We start from the raw sequence: 16,500 nt of genomic DNA, 5'->3' as shown, positions 1-16,500 counted from the left end.
GGGGCTTATAGTTTTCACCATCTTTACTAATGTTCTGGAAGAGGGGATGGACTGTACCCTCAGCACATTTGTGGGTGACACTGAGATGGGGAAGAGGGTAGGGTGAGTCCATATCTGGAGTACTGCATCCAGTTCTGGGCCCCACAGTACAGAAAGGATGTGGATACATTGGAGCAGGTCCCGCAGAGAGCAACCAAAATGATGAGGGGACTGGAACACATGACCTGTGAGGATAGGCTGAGGGATCTGGGTGTATTTAAGTTGCAGAAGAGAAGAGTGAGGGGGGATTTGGCAGCAGCCTCCAACTTCCTGAAGGGGGCGCGAAAGAAGATGGAGAGAGGCTGTTCTCAGTAGTGAGATGGCAGAAAAAGGGGCAACAGTGGGAGGTGCATGTTAGATATTAGGAAAACTATGTCACCAGGAGGGTGGGAACCACTGTGATGTATTGCCTAGAAAGGTGGTGAGATCGTCTTCCCTAGAGGTTTTTAATTCCCAGCTCGACAAAGTCCTGGCCGGGATGATTTATTTATGGTTAGTCCGAACAGGACTGGACTAGATGACCTCCTGATATCCCCTAGAAACCTAGGAGTCTATGATTCTCTGACTAAATCATCCACCCAGGGCTTTGTCAGCCAGAACGTAAAGAGCTCTAGGGATGGAGATTCCACCACCTCTCTCGGTAACACATTCCAGTGCTTCACCAGCCTCCAAGGGAAATAGTTTTTTTTTCCTAATATCCTACCTACACCTCCAACACTGCAATTTGAGACCATTGCTTCATGTTCTGTCATCTGTCTCCACTGAAAACACCCTCTCGCCATCCTCTTTATACTCCAACTTCATGTATTTGAAGGGTGCTATCAATTGTCCCGTCAGTCTTCTCTTCTGGAGACTAAACAAGTCTCAATCCCACAGCATTGTCTCGTAAATCATGTGCTCCAGCCCCCTGATCATTTTGGTTGCCCTCTGATGGACTGTCTGGACTGTGTCCACATACTTTTTGTAATGGGAGGGGATCCAGAATTAGACACAATATTCTAGATGTGGCCTCACCAGTGTCAAATAAAGGGGAATAATCTCTTCCCTAGATCTGGCATTGTCCCTAATAAAGAGCCCAGTATGCCATTAGCCGCCTTGTTTCTTTGTTTCTAAGCTCTCTCTGAAAGGAAGGTTGAGAATGTGACGAACCCCCACGTGAAGCCATCCCAAGTGCGTCTTCCTGGGGTAAGGGATTTTTTTTTCCACTTAGGTGGTGGCAGCTACTACCCAGGGCCATGAAATCTGGGACCTCGGGGAGTTTTTTTTTTTTAAGGAGAGCATTGCAGCAAAGCTATTTTGTAAGGTTTTGTGAGACCCCAATTTCTGCAATCAGAGTGTCAGAGTGCGGGGCAGGCCTGACACGTGCACCAAAATAGCTGCCCAGGTCTAAGAAACGCATCCATTGGCTTGAAACGCTTTTGGAGCTAGCGGACGTGCTATTCCGACATCCCTGAACACCGTATAGCAGGAGGAGTACAGGGATGCCTTGACGTAGGGCTTTATTTTGGTATGTGGCACCAGTGAGACAGAGCCACATGCTGATACACCCTGTTTTCAGGTGAGGTTGTCTCATAGACACAGCCTGTGAGAATGAGCTTATCACCCATTTGGAAAGAGCAGGAAGACAGGCAGAAGTGATGGACTCAGGCAGTATCAGGGTATTTTGCAGAGGCATTTGATAAGTTTGTACACCCAAAGCCTTTGACTTGCAAATGCATTAGGGAGCCACATTCACTTCTGGTCCTTAAAACTCAAAGCGAATATACACAATGGAACTTGTCCACTCTGAAAGGGCCGTGAGTTGTGTTGAGATGAACAGTAGCTGAGGGACTTTTACACACTTTCATAGTTACCATTAAATATTAATATAACCATTAAATTTTAATATTAAATATTAAATTAATATTAATATTAAATATTACCATTAAATAGACGAGCACGGCTTCCTCTCTGGTACTGTTAGAACAAAGCCAGTGTGGGACAGGAAGTGTTTCGAAGGAACAAAACCATTGATTTGAATTTCATTCTGGTTGTACAGAGCAGAACTGTGGCTGCCCCCTTCGCTCTAGGGACTCAAGTGCCCTGAAAGCGGGTCCTGCCATGGGAACGGGAAGCAGGCGAGTCCCCAGGCCCGCAGGCGGAGCGACCCCACTGCACAGCGCCAGCAGCGGGTGTATTGTCGGAACAGGGGAATCCCACTCCTCCAGCCACGTATTTCTGCACTTTCGCCCTTTGCTAAATGCCCCTCAGATCCCTTGTCAGCTGCCTGGGCTCTAAGCTGGACAGACCCACTCCAGGCGCTTTGTCAGCCCTGCTCTCCTGCTCGGAAAGTTTTCCGCTTCCCCCAGGGCCCTTTACTTGAAGTCAACAGCCTCTAGAGCCTGAAGAGCCCCTGCTCAGAGAGAAGTGTCAGAGAGGGGCAGACTGAGTCTGTATCTTCAGAAACAACAAGAAGTCCTGTGGCACCTTATAGACTAACATGCTCAGAGGGGCACTAATAGGGCCGTTCCTGATCAAGGAGAGCATGTCCAGCACTGGACTGAGACTCACCGGGCCTGGGCCTTTCACTTCCCTGCCTGGTGACTTTAGGCAAGGCCATGCCCCTTTCTGTGCCTCAGTTTTTCCACCTGTAGAATGGGGATAATGAACCTGGGAGTCAGTCCTAACTGTGTGACAGAGCCTCCAGAAGGCCAAGAGTCCAGCTGAGGATGTACAATACACTCTAGCAAGAGAAGGGGCCTTAACAGCAGCGCTGTTGCGTCCACGCCAGGGCTTAGACCAGTGTCTGGTTAACACCTCTCCGCTTACACTGGTCTGTATGCTGAGCACTGAAGAGCTGGGTGGGGCCGAGGGAGCAGCCCCTGGGGCATTGCTGCCCAGCCTGCTCTGCCCCAGACCCAGCTGCCATCAGGTGGGGCTCCAGGGGATCCCTCCAACCTCCAGAGGGGCCGGCCAGGGCCAGGACACCAGCCTTGCGGGGGGGAGGGGGGGGGGAGGCAGTGACATTACAAAGGCCTGTGGCAGGACCTCAGCCTATTGGAGGACAGGGATGACCTCACAGAGAGACCCTGACAACAGCCAATCAGGACAGAGGCGCGAGGCGGGGACAAGCTCAGAGATTCCCGCGGCTTGGCAGCAGCCGGCGCCTCCCCAGGGTCTCTGCGGGGGCCGGAGGGAGAACTGGGACCGACGGGCGGGGCCGGAGGAGCCTCGTGGGCGTTTTCTCCTTCCCTGCGGCCGGTGGGGCTGGGCCCGGGGAGAAGGTGGGAGCCTCCGAGGGGTTTGGAGCCTGCTCGGTCTGGTTCCCCTTCGCCCCTTTCCCTCCCTCTGGCTGCCCCCTCCTGCCTCCGCCCCCTTTCCCGGCCCCCCGCCAAGCAGGGTGGGTGGGGGCTGGGGTGGGGCGGGAGGCCTCCCACGGAGCTGGGGCTGGCGGAGCGCTGGGAGCCGGAGGTGACCTGGGCCGGCCTTTTGCGTGTTTTCAGGAGTGTCTTGAGGAGGAGGGAAAAACGTTGCTCTCCTGGGCCTCTGAGGGCAGGACAAGGAGCAATGGGCTGAACCTGCCCCCAGGGAGGTTGAGGTCGGACATGAGGAAAACTCCCCACCTGGCCGGGTGGTTGAACACTGGAATAAATCGCCCAGGGGCTGTGGAATCTCCATCCCTGGAGACGTCTCAGGGCAGGTTGGACACACACCTGTCAGGGAGGCTCCAGCCGGTGCTGGGTCCTGGCGCGAGCGCAGGGGACTGGACTCGACGTTCTCTCGAGGTCCCTTCCAGGTCTCCTGTTGTGGGATTCACAGCCCAGACCGACCCGTCCCAGGCCAGCAGGGGCTGGGGGGTCGAGCTGCTTCTCTGCAGTTCCTGCCTTGGCGCAGTCCCCGAGTCTCTCTGGGGCTGTGTCTGCACTGCTGCCCTCCTGGGGAAGAGGAAATGCAAATGAAGTGCTCATTAGCATATGTCACACTCTCATTTGCATATCCCCTTCAAACACTTTTTGCAAAAGAGGCTTTTTTGCCAAAAAACCACACTGGACACGCGGCCATTTTGTGCAAAAATCATGTAAACCTGGGACCCCCCATCCCCCCCTTCCCCTGCAGGCTCTGCACGGCCTGGTCTGGCCTCGGGCCGGCCCTGCGGGGGACCTGCGGCAGAGCCCCAGAGGGCAGCAGGACAGCTGGGAGGGGAGCGTGGGGGTGGGGGGGCAGTTTCCCTGGGGGAGCAGCAGAGCCCGGCTGTAACTCACCCCCACCCGCACTGCCCGCGAGTGACCTCTGAGCCGGCTCCCGGACCCCGGCGTGGGCCAGTCTGTTTGGGTCCGTTCGGGTCTCCCAAAGCGGAGGGAGACGAGACACCTGGAGCAGGGGCTGGGGGACGGGTGAGCCGCGTGGGGTAATTGTCTGCACTCCCGGCGGCGGCAGGAAGGGAAGACAATGGGCAGGGAAAGCCGGGGTCCTGGCCAGTGGCTCCCACCCTCCCGCTCACCCCTCCCTCCATCGCTGGCAGGGCGAGAGAGGCGGCAGGGGGCGTTCACAGCTCCTTGTCTGGCTCCAGCAGCACCGGGCTGGGCTGGCTGGACTCTGTGCAGGGCGGCGAGGCGAGGCCAGGGCTTGCAAGGAGCTCGTCCCGACTCATCCCCTCCAAGTCCCAGTGGGCATCTGGCAGGACGGTCCCTGTCCCATTGCTCTGCTGAACTTCTACTGCTCAGTGGTGAGGCCCTCTGGGCCGGCCACCCAGCTACATTCAGCACCAACAGCCCCTTCCACTCCAAGTGGTGAGAATCACATTGCTCCACCCAGCATTACCATGCAGCCACCTCTGGGGTGGGACGTGACAGCTGCCTGACAGCGCACTGCAGTGCTGCCCCAGAGTCACTGCCCCAGTGCTGAAATGCAGCCACTTCTGGGGTGGGGCAGAGGTGCTATATAACAGCGACCAGCAATGCCGCCGTCCACTGCAGCATGGGGGTGAGAAAGACTCCATGGCTGGTGAATGGCAGGGTGGGGCCATTGCCTGAGGACAAGGGCTGAACCTCACCCCTGCTTTCCTCTCTCCGGATGGCATCTCCCAGCCGTAACCTCCCGGGGAGACAGATGAGGAAACAGGCCCAGACCTGGGGCAGAGCCTCAGCCAAGGTCGCCCAGCGAGTCACGGCAGGGCAGGGCTGGGCTGGAAGCCGCTGTCCTGTCACTCAGCCGCAGCCCTTACCCACAGTACGATCCATCGCACACAGGTCTGTGCTGGGCCTGGAGTTCCCAGGGCAGCCGGCAGGGTCTGGCCCCCTCTGCGTTCCCCACACCGGCAGCACGTAGCTCTCCCCCGCCCAGAGTCCCCGGCCGGCTCCGCTTTCTTGGGGCGAAGGGGCCGAGGGAGGGGAGGACGATCCGGGCGCAGGAGAGCAGCAGCCCCTGCGAGGAGCCCGAGGGACAGAGGTGTCAGCTGGTCCCTCCCATCCACGGTCTCCTGGCCCCCGGCGGCTGAGGCAGGAGCTGAGCCTGTCCCCGCGGCTTAGGCTGGAGCTGAGGCTTCCCAGGTGGCTGAGGCAGGTATAACCCTTCTGGGTCTGGCCTGATGTTGGCGCATGGCCGTACCCTGTGCTGTGAGGGCCCAATCCAGGCGTGGCGCAGGCCAAGGCAGCTCCACCCGTTCCAGAGGTGCAGGGGGACCCACTTCCCCAGGGCTGAACTGGACCCTGGGAGGGGCTGGGGCAGTGGGGGAGCCTGGCTGGGGTGAGGGAGAGCGAATGGCCCAGGGGGTGTCGGGTAGGACAGGTCTGGGTGGAGGCCGAGACCCGCGGGAAGTGAGTTAGTTACACAGGAGGGAGGTGCGGAGGGAGAGCGGAGCAGCCGGCTGGTTCCACAAAAGTACCTCTGCCAGCCCCTCCGGCAGCCACAAGCCCCACAGGCAAACCCCCAGATTCTCCAGCTGCTCCACCCCCCGACCGACAGCCCCTGCTCGGGGGAGAGGTCACTGAAACCTGGGTCACCAGCTGCACCCAGCTTCTTCCGGCCCCAAAGGGTCCAGCCGCAGCCCCAGGTCAATCCAGGCTTGGCTCTCACCAACCAGCACGCTGGGCCTGGCCTTCAGCATCCACGTGTACAGGTGTGTTAACACCGACAGACAGACCCGAGCAGAGAGTGGGTGGAGGTGGCACATTCCAGACGTCCCCCACGGCCACTGATGCAGCCAGCCACGTCCTGTGCTGATATCCTGAAAGTCTCTGAACACCCCCCACAGGGGCGGGAGCCCAGAGGACACTGGCTTAGTTCCTGCAGGCTGGAGAACTGGGCGCTGGAGGACTGGAACCGGAACCCAAACTGGGAGCGAGGTGGTCACCGCCAGGGCATCTGACGGCTTTCCACGGGGAGAGAAACGTCCTTTCTCCTTCCCACAGGCACTGGCGGCTCAGAGTCACCCGACCCCGGTGAGCCGCTGTGGGAAACTGCCCTCCGTGGCTGGTTTCCCCAGCACGGCCCAGTCCAGTCACATGGCAGCTGGGATGGACGTCTGGGCGTCCGATTTCAACCCCATTGCTCAGCGCAGGCCACCTGACCCCTTGGGCTGGTGTGGACGACAAGTCCCACTTCCCTGAGATGTGTATTCGACACCTGAGCCTGGTGTCTAGCCCAGCAGCCTGGTTCTGTGTGTGTGTGTGTGTGTGTGTGCGCGCGCACACCCCCTAGTGTGACTCTCAGCACTCAGACATTTCTAACACAGCTACAGAGCCAATGTGTGTAACTCCTCACACGACCACGGCACCGACACACAAGTCACACACAGCTTCAGCGCATCTCCAGCTTTCATCAGACCCCTCACTTGGCCCCCCAGCCCCAGGGTCGGTGCCGCTCTACACACCGGTGACAGAAATGGGTTCCACAGCCAGGGCACAGCTCCAGTCCCGGCACAGAGGTGCGCCTGCCTGGCTGGGCTGGCGTGGCCCTTCTCCCCACGGCGGGCGGGGACTGCTCCGGTGCCACCGACTTCAGGGCCCCGGCGGCAGAACACCCTGGCTGCGATGTCGGACCTGGGGTGCAGAGCCTCTGTGGGGACAGGAACGTGCTCCAGGGCCGGCTGAGTTCCAACAGCCCTGCCCCACGGCGCCCTCTGCCCCACAGCCCCCGACTCAGCCCCAGGGCAGGATCAGCTCCTCCCTCAGCCCCAGGGCAGGATCAGCCCCCACCTCAGCCCCAAGGCAGGATCAGCCCCCACCTCAGCCCCAGGGCAGGATCAGCCCCCACCTCAGCCCCAGAGTAGGATCAGCCCCACCTCAGACCTAGGCCAGGATCAGGTCCCATATCTGTGGTCAGGACACCCAGAGCCTGTGGGACTCCCTGCTACAGGATGGGCTGGGTGGGTAGAGGGGGAGAAGTGGGGAGTGGGAGAGGCTGGGGGCTGGCTGGGGGGCACCACAATTATCCCTCTTCCTTGCAGCTCTCTGCTTGAGACCCGCTCCCCTGGCCCCTGGGAGCTTTCTCTTTTCTGAGCGAAAGGAGCCCAGGTCTGGCCGGCTCCCCCCACAGCTCATGTTCTCTGCACCTTCCACCAGCCTTGTGCTCTTCTCCGCACCTGCTCCCCCTTCTCCACAGCCTTCTGCAAATGTGGGGCCAGCCCTGGGCACGAGCCCCACGGAGGCTGCTCAGCGCAGAGCGGGGGGAAGGAATTGCTGCTCCTGGCTGGCTCCCAACACCCGGCAGTGCCACCCACAAGCAGGTTGGCGCTTCTGGCAACAGTCTCACCCTGTTGACTCCTCTGGAGCTTGTGCTCCGCTCTGAGCCCAGATCCCTTTCTGCAGGACCCCTCCCTCGACAGCCACTTCCCCGGCTGGGTGTGACACGGATTGGGCCTTCCTCCGCGGAGCACTTTGCACTTGGCCTTATTCAGCTTCACCCCATTGACCTCAGGCCGTTTCTCCAGTGTGCCCAGATCATTCTGAGTTACGACCCTGTTCTCCCTCCCAGCTTGGTATCACCTACAGACGTAAGCAGCGCACTCTCCACGCCCAGATCCACATCGCCGAAGATACTGAGCAGAGCCTGTCCCAAACAGACCCCTGCAGAGCCCCCCTTGTTCTGCCCTTCCAGCAGGACTGTGAACCATCAATAGTGACTGTAGCCAACCAGGCTCGGGCTCCCCAGAAACGAGACTGCACCCAGAAGGCGAGGGCTATATTTGGTTTATTGAAAGCGCGTGACACCCGCGATGGGAGCCCCGGAGACGCCACAGTCACCAGTGGGGGAAAACCCGACGCGTTGGAGCTTCGCTCGGGGAGAGGCTCTGTAACAGGCCTCCTAACACTAGCTGATCAAGCTGAACTCATTAACATAAGATTGCCTAAAATTGCCCATGCATTTCTTATCACTCTCTCTTGTGGCCTGCTGCCAGCGTAGCCTTGAAGTCTTGGCAAGCGCGGCTTGTTCTGCAGCAGTTCCCATGGCAGTTACTGTGCAGCTTTTCACCCCGCACAGACTGGGCTGTTTAGATTCTCCTGAGGATTCCCAGAGCGGTCGGACTGCACTCTCGACCGTTACAATGTCCTCTTGCACCCTCCAGCGACTCTCTGAGAACGGCTGTACAGCCAGTTATGCACCCACCTTACAGCAGCCCCATCTAAGTCGTATTTGCCGAGTATATTGAGAAGAAGACATGCCAGAGTGTATCAAATGCCTTACTAGAATCTAGGTACATCACATCCACCCCATCTCCCTTGTCCACAAGCCTTGTTCCTGTCACAGAAAGCTGTCCGATTGGTTGGCCATGATTTCTTCTCTACAAATCCATGCTGGCTGTTACCTAGCCCCTTATTTTCTTCTAGATGTTTCCAGATGAATTCCTTAATGACTTGCTCCATTATCTTTCCTGGCACAGAAGTTAAACTGACTGGTCTGTAACTTCCTGGGTTGTTCTTATTTCCCTTTGTAGAGATGGGCACTTTATTTGCCCTACTCCAGTCTCCTGGAATCTCTCCCAACTTCCACGACTTTCAAAGGTGATAGCTAAAGGCTCAGATACCTCCCCTTTCAGCTCCGCCAGTATTCTAGGAGGCATTTCATCAGGTCCTCGTGACTTGCAGACATTGAACATTTCTAGGTCATTTTTAACTTTTTTTTTTTAATTTAATCTTCTAAACCTGCCCCCTCCCGATGAGCTTTCACCATGTCAGCCATTTCTCCATCGGACTTCTTGGTGAAGACCAAAACAATGAAGTCATTCAGCAGCTCTGCCATTTCCAAATTTCTTGACATTGTTCCTCCCTCCTCACTGTACAATGGGCCTACCCTGTGCTTGGTCTTCCTCTTGCTTCTAATATACATCTGGTAGGCCTGGCGGTACAACTACCCCTTCTTGCCTCCTTCTGACCTCAGTATCAGGACACCCTCACACCTCTACCTGTCAGCATCCCACATGGTATTGTCAGGAGCAAGAGGGTAGTAAGGAAAACTCCTTCTCATAGTCTGACCTGGGAAGGACACAGTTCACAGAGGTGAATGAAATATCTCTCCTTGAATGCTCTATTTTCTTTTGACATTTCCAGTTTTCAAGTTTGAGAATCAGGACCAGACTTTCACTAAACGGAGTTCTTTGTTATTTTTTTTCTCAATGAATTATAAATCAGGGGAAACCGTTCTGCCCTTAGTATTTCAAAAAGACTTAGACATTTAAAATTTTGGGGTAATTTGGCAAAAACAGTTTCACTTCCCATTTTCCAGACAGCACAAAGTCTTTCAAAGGAACAAAAAAATTCAGAGTCTTTGTGAGAAATTCAATGAATTGTTTATGAATTTCCCTTCACTTGCGCCTCCCGCCTGCTCCAATTTTGACTAATTTGACTGCTCAGTCTCTAATTTCTCCAGTGGTGAGAAAAGATGCTCTTCTGTACAGTTTTTCTCAAGGCTCCTTTCACCTCTTTGTTCCTCAGAGTGTAAATTATGGGGTTCAACAGTGGAGAGACGATCGTGTTCAATAGGGAAATCAAGAAGTCATTCTTTGTAGTGGAGCCAGACTTGGGTACCAGGTAGGTGATAATGGCCATAACATAGGACACAGTCACCACGGTGAGGTGGGAGGAGCAGGTGGAGAAGGCTTTACGCCTTCCCTCCGCTGATGGCAGCTTGAGGATGGTGGAGATAATGCGGACGTAGGACAGGAGTATCAACAGGAAAGGGCACAGGGTGAACATAACTGTCAGCATGGGACCTACAGCCTTAATCTGCGACGTGTCGGCACATGCCATATTCAGCAATGGTGAGAAGTTGCAGAAGAAGTGGGGGATGCGGTTGGAGCCACAGAAGGGCAGGCTGAAGATCCACATAATCAGAGGAACTTCCACCGAGATGCCAGCAGCCCATGCAGCCCCCACGAGCAGAGCACATGCCCGGCCACTCATGGTGGTTGTGTAGTGCAGGGGATGACATATGGCCACGTAGCGGTCGTAGGCCATGGCTGTGAGGAGGCAGCATTGTGTGAGGCCCATGATCGCGAAAACGTACAACCCCGCTGCACAAGCTGCAATGGAGATGGTCTTTTCCTCCACCAGAAGGTGAGCCAGCAGCTGAGGGACCACACTGCTGGTGAAGCAGATTTCCGAGGCAGACAGGTTCACCAGGAAGAAATACATGGGGGTGTGGAGGGAGGGGTTCAGCTTTATCAGCAGGATAACGAGCAGGTTCCCCGTCAGGGTGAGCAGGTAGATGAACAAAAGTACCACAAACAAAAGGATCTGCAGCTCCTTAAGGTACGAGAACCCCACCAGGATGAACACATCGGAGATGGTCTGGTTCCCTCCAGCGTCGCTCTTGGAAGAGGTCATCTGTAGGGGGACAAAGAGACCAGGTCTGATGCACATCAGAAATGTGACTGCAAATAAAACATTTGTCCTGGTTTCCTTCCTGTTGGGACCCTTCTAACTAAAACCTGCTGAAATTTCTCTGTAAATAACAGCGACTGACCCGGACTTGCTCAGGGCTTTAAGCAGAGTCAGGGACATTTGGTTTGTGTGCTCAAGGGGTTGACTGTCTGGTTCTGGCTCTTTGAAGTCAGGTTTCTCTGGCCTCCTCATTGTCGTTCGAACAAGCTGTTCATTGTTCTCTTCTGTCTGATGGAAGAGACACTTGTCTCTGTCTCTGTGTTTCCAGTCCATGTTGTGTTTGTTGCATTTCCAACAGCTCTCGATGGGGCCGTTCTGTGTGAATGGGATGGAGCTGGACCTGACGGGGGTCTAATTCCCTCAGTGAATGTGGCGCTGTGTAAGTTGTGTCACTTCCAGTGGGAAAGTGCATTTCCTGCTCTGCGTCTCTGCTGTCTCGCTGGTCTGAAAGGCGTGGTGAGAAGGAATGGTGCGGTAGGCTTAGCCCGTTGCTGTAGATCACCCTGGTGCAGCCCAGGGTTGAAGGTAACGACTATGTGTTTGAGGTACTTTTGTATGGCCACCCCCAACCCACGGGCTGTGTAAGATATGTCAGTGGAGGTGGAGGCAGGTGACTGAATCATAGAATCATAGAAGAGTAGGACTGGAAGGGACCTCGAGAGGCCATCGAGTCCAGCCCCCTGCCCTCATGGCAGGACCAAGCACTTTCTAGACCATCCCTGAAAGCCATCTGTCTAACCTCTTCTTAAATATCTCCAGTGATGGAGATTCTACCACCTCCCTTGGCAATTCGTTCCAGAGTTTGATCACCCTGACAGTTAGGAACTTTTTCCTCATGTCCAACCTGAACCTCCCCTGCTGCAATTTCAGTCCATTGCCTCTTGTTCTAGTCTCAGAGGGAAGGAAGAACAAATTCCCGTCCTCTGCCTTATGACACCCTTTAAGATACCTGAAAACTGCTACCATGTCACCCTTCAATCTTCTCTTTCCCAAACTAAACAAGCCCTAAACAAGGCTGTGGGGGAGGGAGCCTTGGGGAGCAGGAGGTGGGAGGGGAAGAGGTGGGTGGTGGAGGAGGAGGGGGAGCTGGGAGGGTTGGGAGGCCAGCGCAGGCGGCAGAGGGTGCTGCAGTGACGGCAGGGGGCTGTGGAGGAGGCCTCGTTGTGCGTGGTGGTGAAGAGCAGGAGATGGGGGTGCAGAAGTCAGAGGAGCTGGGGGGACACAGGGCAGGGGCTGGGAGGTGCTGGGTGGTTGTACATCAGGGAGATGATAATTGACAGGGAAGGGCCTATGACAGCAGGGATGGGACAGGGCAGAGGGTTTGGGAGGTGGGAGGGTCAGGGGTAAGGGCAGGAGCTGGAGATGCAGATGTCACAGCAGAGTTTGCTGTGGGGGGGCCTCAGGGCAAAGGTGGGGGGGATGGAATGAGGGGAGGGGGCTCAGGACAGAGGGTTGGGTGGGGTTAGGGCAGGTGTTTGGGTGGGTTGTCATTGCCGGGGTGTGATGGAGTATGTGCAGGGTCCGGGAGGTTTGGGGCAGCTCAGGGCAGGGGATGGAGGGTGCCAGATGGAGGGTGCAGTGTGGGGGTCAGTGCAGAGTCTGGGGGTGAAAGTGTCACCGCAGCCGAGTTCCCAAATACGATTTCTCAAACAAGGGCACATTCTCCTCTCACTCGTATGTTAATGATGCGAATAATCACACCAGTGCCCGGATTCCCCTGCAGTGACACCTCACACCAGCAAACGGACACTCCGGAGCCAAAACACGCTGGAAACCGTTTTCCGATGGAGAAGCCCCCTGGAATCTGAAAACAGTGGGGGACTTTTGCCTTTTTGCCCTGCACAGCGTTATTCTTCCTTCAGTGTTAGTGAACGACCCAAATCATTCCTGCCTCCCTCACATCCAATTCTGCAATACATTGGTTGGTGTCGACATAAGAGACGAGACCCAGGGCCAGCTCCTTACATGGTGTAAATCGAAACAATGCCAGGGGTGTAAAAGGAGCTGAACTGAGGACAAGAAGTAATGGGCTTAAGCTGCACCAAGGGAGGTTTAGGCTGGACATTAGGAAAAAACTTCTCCACTTTCCAGATGGTTAAACGCTGGAATAAGTTACCTGAAGGGGCTGTGGAATCTCCATCTCTGGAGATGTTTCAGAGCAGGTTAGACAGACATGTACCAGGGATGTTCTGTCCAGTGCAGGGGACAAGACACAAGGACCTCTCAAGGCCCCTTCCAGTTCTGGAGTTCTATGGGTCAACAAGTTACATCAGTCGTGGGGTTTGTTCTGTGATGTTAACAAGGAAATATGCAAGAAAGATCCTGTGACACAGGAGACATTTCCTGCAGATGTTTTACTTCAGGCTCATTTGTTGACAAGAAACTTCATAATTGCAGGTGTGACCGTGAAGTGACAGAGGTGAATTAAAAATGAGACACAATAAAAGATTTTGCCTGCCTGAACTGCCTCACTATGGGGCTCTCACAGGACTGCAGCAAATAACAGTGAGCTCGTAAGTGGGAACCAGAGTGACAGAAGAGACACACTGAGTGGGAACGCCCAGAACTGGAGACTGTGTTCTTCTGACTGTCAATGACACACGCTCTCCAAGAGAACAAAGAGAGAACATGAAATCACAGGAGCAAAGGAAAGGGTGGGGCTGAGCTACGCCCAGTGCACATCACAGAACCTTTTCAAACAGCTGTGAGTGATATTTTCTAAACATACAGAAGCGGTGAGAATTCTTGTGTCTCTCTTAAGAGCTTCTTTGGGGAACCTCCACTGACAATACAAAGGACTTTCCTGCGCACTAAGTGCAGAGCTGGCTGGGAAATGGAATTTCCATCCCATGGGAAATGCCAGTGTGTGTTTTCACCCTGAATCAATATGAAACGTTGAAGGAGCAAAAACCCAAATTATAGTTCAGAAGAGCCCGTAGGAACTCAAATGTGCAACACAAAACGGCCATCAACATCCATAATTACTCATGGAAAACATCCATATTGATGAATTTCTTTTTCCAGAATGGATTTTGGTTTACGTCTATTTCTTGGTTGACATCTGGACAGGCTCTAAAGAAATGGAATTACTTCATTATTTGGGATTATTTAGTTTACAGAAGAGAAGAGCGAACTGGGGATTTGATAGCAGCCTTCAACTTCCTGAAGGGGGGCTCTAAAGAGAATGGAGAGAGGTTTTTCTCAGAAGTGACGGGCGGCAGAACAAGGAACGAGGGTCTTAAGTTACAGTGGGGGAAGTCTAGGTTGGATATTAGGAAAACTATTTCACGGGGGGCGGGGGGGCGTGAAATACTAGAATAAGTTACCAAGAGAGGTGGTGGAACCTCCATCCCTACAAGTTGTTAAATCCCAGGTTGACAAAGTCCTGGCTGGGATGATTTAGTTGGGGGTGATCCTGCTTTAGGCAGGGGGCTGGATTCAATGACTTCCTGAGGTCTCTTCCAGCCCTGGCATTCTATGATTTACTCACCACTGAGAATAAGGTCCAGGGAGATTCTTGTCATTGAAAGCTGAGTGGTAATTTCAGTGCTCTTCAGGTCACCCAGACAGTCCCTTTAGAAACAGGAGACCATGCAATAAATTAACAAAGTCCCATTGTGTAACGAAAGGGCTCAGATAAATTCAGCTATGAGAGACCACTTCTAAATTATTGGGCTTCACCTTTGAAGCATGTACTGTGGTCGTATTCAGGAGAGGATATTCTGATGAGAAGAGATCAGATGGAGCCCACCCAGCTGACTGCTCTCAGATTCATAACCAGCACACACCTTACAAAAGAAAACAAAAAACCAGTCCAGTAGCGCTTTAAAGACTAACAAAATAATTTATTCGTGCTCCTGGACTGCTTTTTTGTGTTGATGGGATGTAGACTAACATGGCCGTCTCTCTGTTACCGTTCAGCTTACAAAACAACAGTTACACTCACATTCAGTGGGTAATAACGGTGATGAGGAAGAGGAGGAAGGCTGGGGAGCAGAGTGGAGAAAAGACGAGAGCTGTGAGAAGAAAAAACACCAACATCACCACCACAAAAAGAGTCAGGCATGGGGGGGAGGGGGAGGTGTGGGGCTCATCTGTCACTCTGCTGGGCACTATGGAATGAGGGGACCAGAACTTCACCTAGTGCCTATGACCCCCACGCCCTGAAATCCAGCGCTTGGCCTCACCCAAGATAGCTACATTAGGTAAATTCTGAATGCAAATGCTCAATTCTGAATGACAGACAGACAGACAGACAGACAGACAGACAGACACTCAGGTTCTCCACACACATATGTAGAAAATTCAGATGAAGGAACCAGTGAGGTGATTTGGCTCCCGTTGCAGAGTGGGGCACAACACTGAGGGTTGCAGTGGGAGGACGGCTGGGGGCTGAAGGCTCCTTTTCCCTACCTTGTTCAGGATGGGCAGTTCCATCTCCCAGCTGCTGCTGGTGCTGGAGGTGCTGAAGGAAACAGGTGTGTTTATTACATTCACTGTCTCCTGGGACCAAGTCCCTCAGGCCAAATTTCTTGCCGTATTCCCCAGAGGAAAACAACACTGCCTCAGGCTGCAACAAAAAAAAGTCACTCAGAGAATCGGTTCGTAGGAAGTTGTATCATCGTCATCCTCATCTTCACCTGTATTTTCTAAATTAAAATCATTCTGAGATTCGCTCTCCTGGTAAATTATTTGACCTGTTTTGCCTACAAGGAGGACTGATTTGTCCCAGGAAGACACCCCAGAGTTGGGCCTGGGACAACCCCCAGGGCTCATGGCTGCAGGTTCTTGATGCTCCGACTCTATTCTCAGAGCCATGATGAGATCCCCGGAGCTCTGACTCCCATTCCCACCTGCTCTAACCATTACACCCAACTCCTCTGCCACAGATGAAAACAGAACCCAGGAGTTCTCACTCCCAGAGCCACTGCCCAGACCACAGGGCCAGCTTCCCACTGAGGCAGAGGAAGCCAGGGCCACCCCTGCTAGGGCCCTGGCCTTGGACGGGGTAGAGGAATGAAGGCCCACGTCCCCCCTGCCACCATATACAGGAAGGGGACGGAACTGGTGGCCTTAAGCTCCACTCTGCGCCTGAGTCCGGGGAGAGTGACTGAGGCAGAGATTGTCCAAGTGACCTTGGTGGTTTGGGCACCTGTTATTAACAGGAAATGGAAGCGGGTGCTCAAATCCGCTAGGCAGCTCTGAGCTGGCACCTGAGATGTGTGCGGAGCTGCTGCCGCTCTCAAGGCCGGGAGGGGATCTGGGCTCAGATTCTCCTGACTCCTGCGGCTCCATCCTGCGAGCTGGGCGGAAGGACTCAGACGGGGCAGCGAGTGGTCCGGTGGCACCTGAGAGACTGGCAGCAACGAACTCAGTGGGCAGAACCCGTTTCCCAGCTGAGACGAGCCCCACGGGGGTTTTGCTCCAAAAGCTGCTCACGTGTGTGTGCGCAGGGCTGATTTCCTAGGGGCGGGGGCAGCGCTCACACCCAAACCGCCCCCCCCACAGGAACTCACACCCCAAACTGCCTCCCCCGCTCCCATGTGGTTTCACCCCCCTCCCCCGTAACTCCTCGAGCCGCCGGCGCAGCCGGGGGGAAGCA

This window comes from Carettochelys insculpta, chromosome 32, assembly GCF_033958435.1.
Source record: "Carettochelys insculpta isolate YL-2023 chromosome 32, ASM3395843v1, whole genome shotgun sequence".
Lineage (NCBI taxonomy): Eukaryota > Metazoa > Chordata > Testudines > Carettochelyidae > Carettochelys > Carettochelys insculpta.
The sequence above is the reverse complement of the archived record's forward strand: the minus strand, read 5'-3'. Positions refer to the sequence as shown.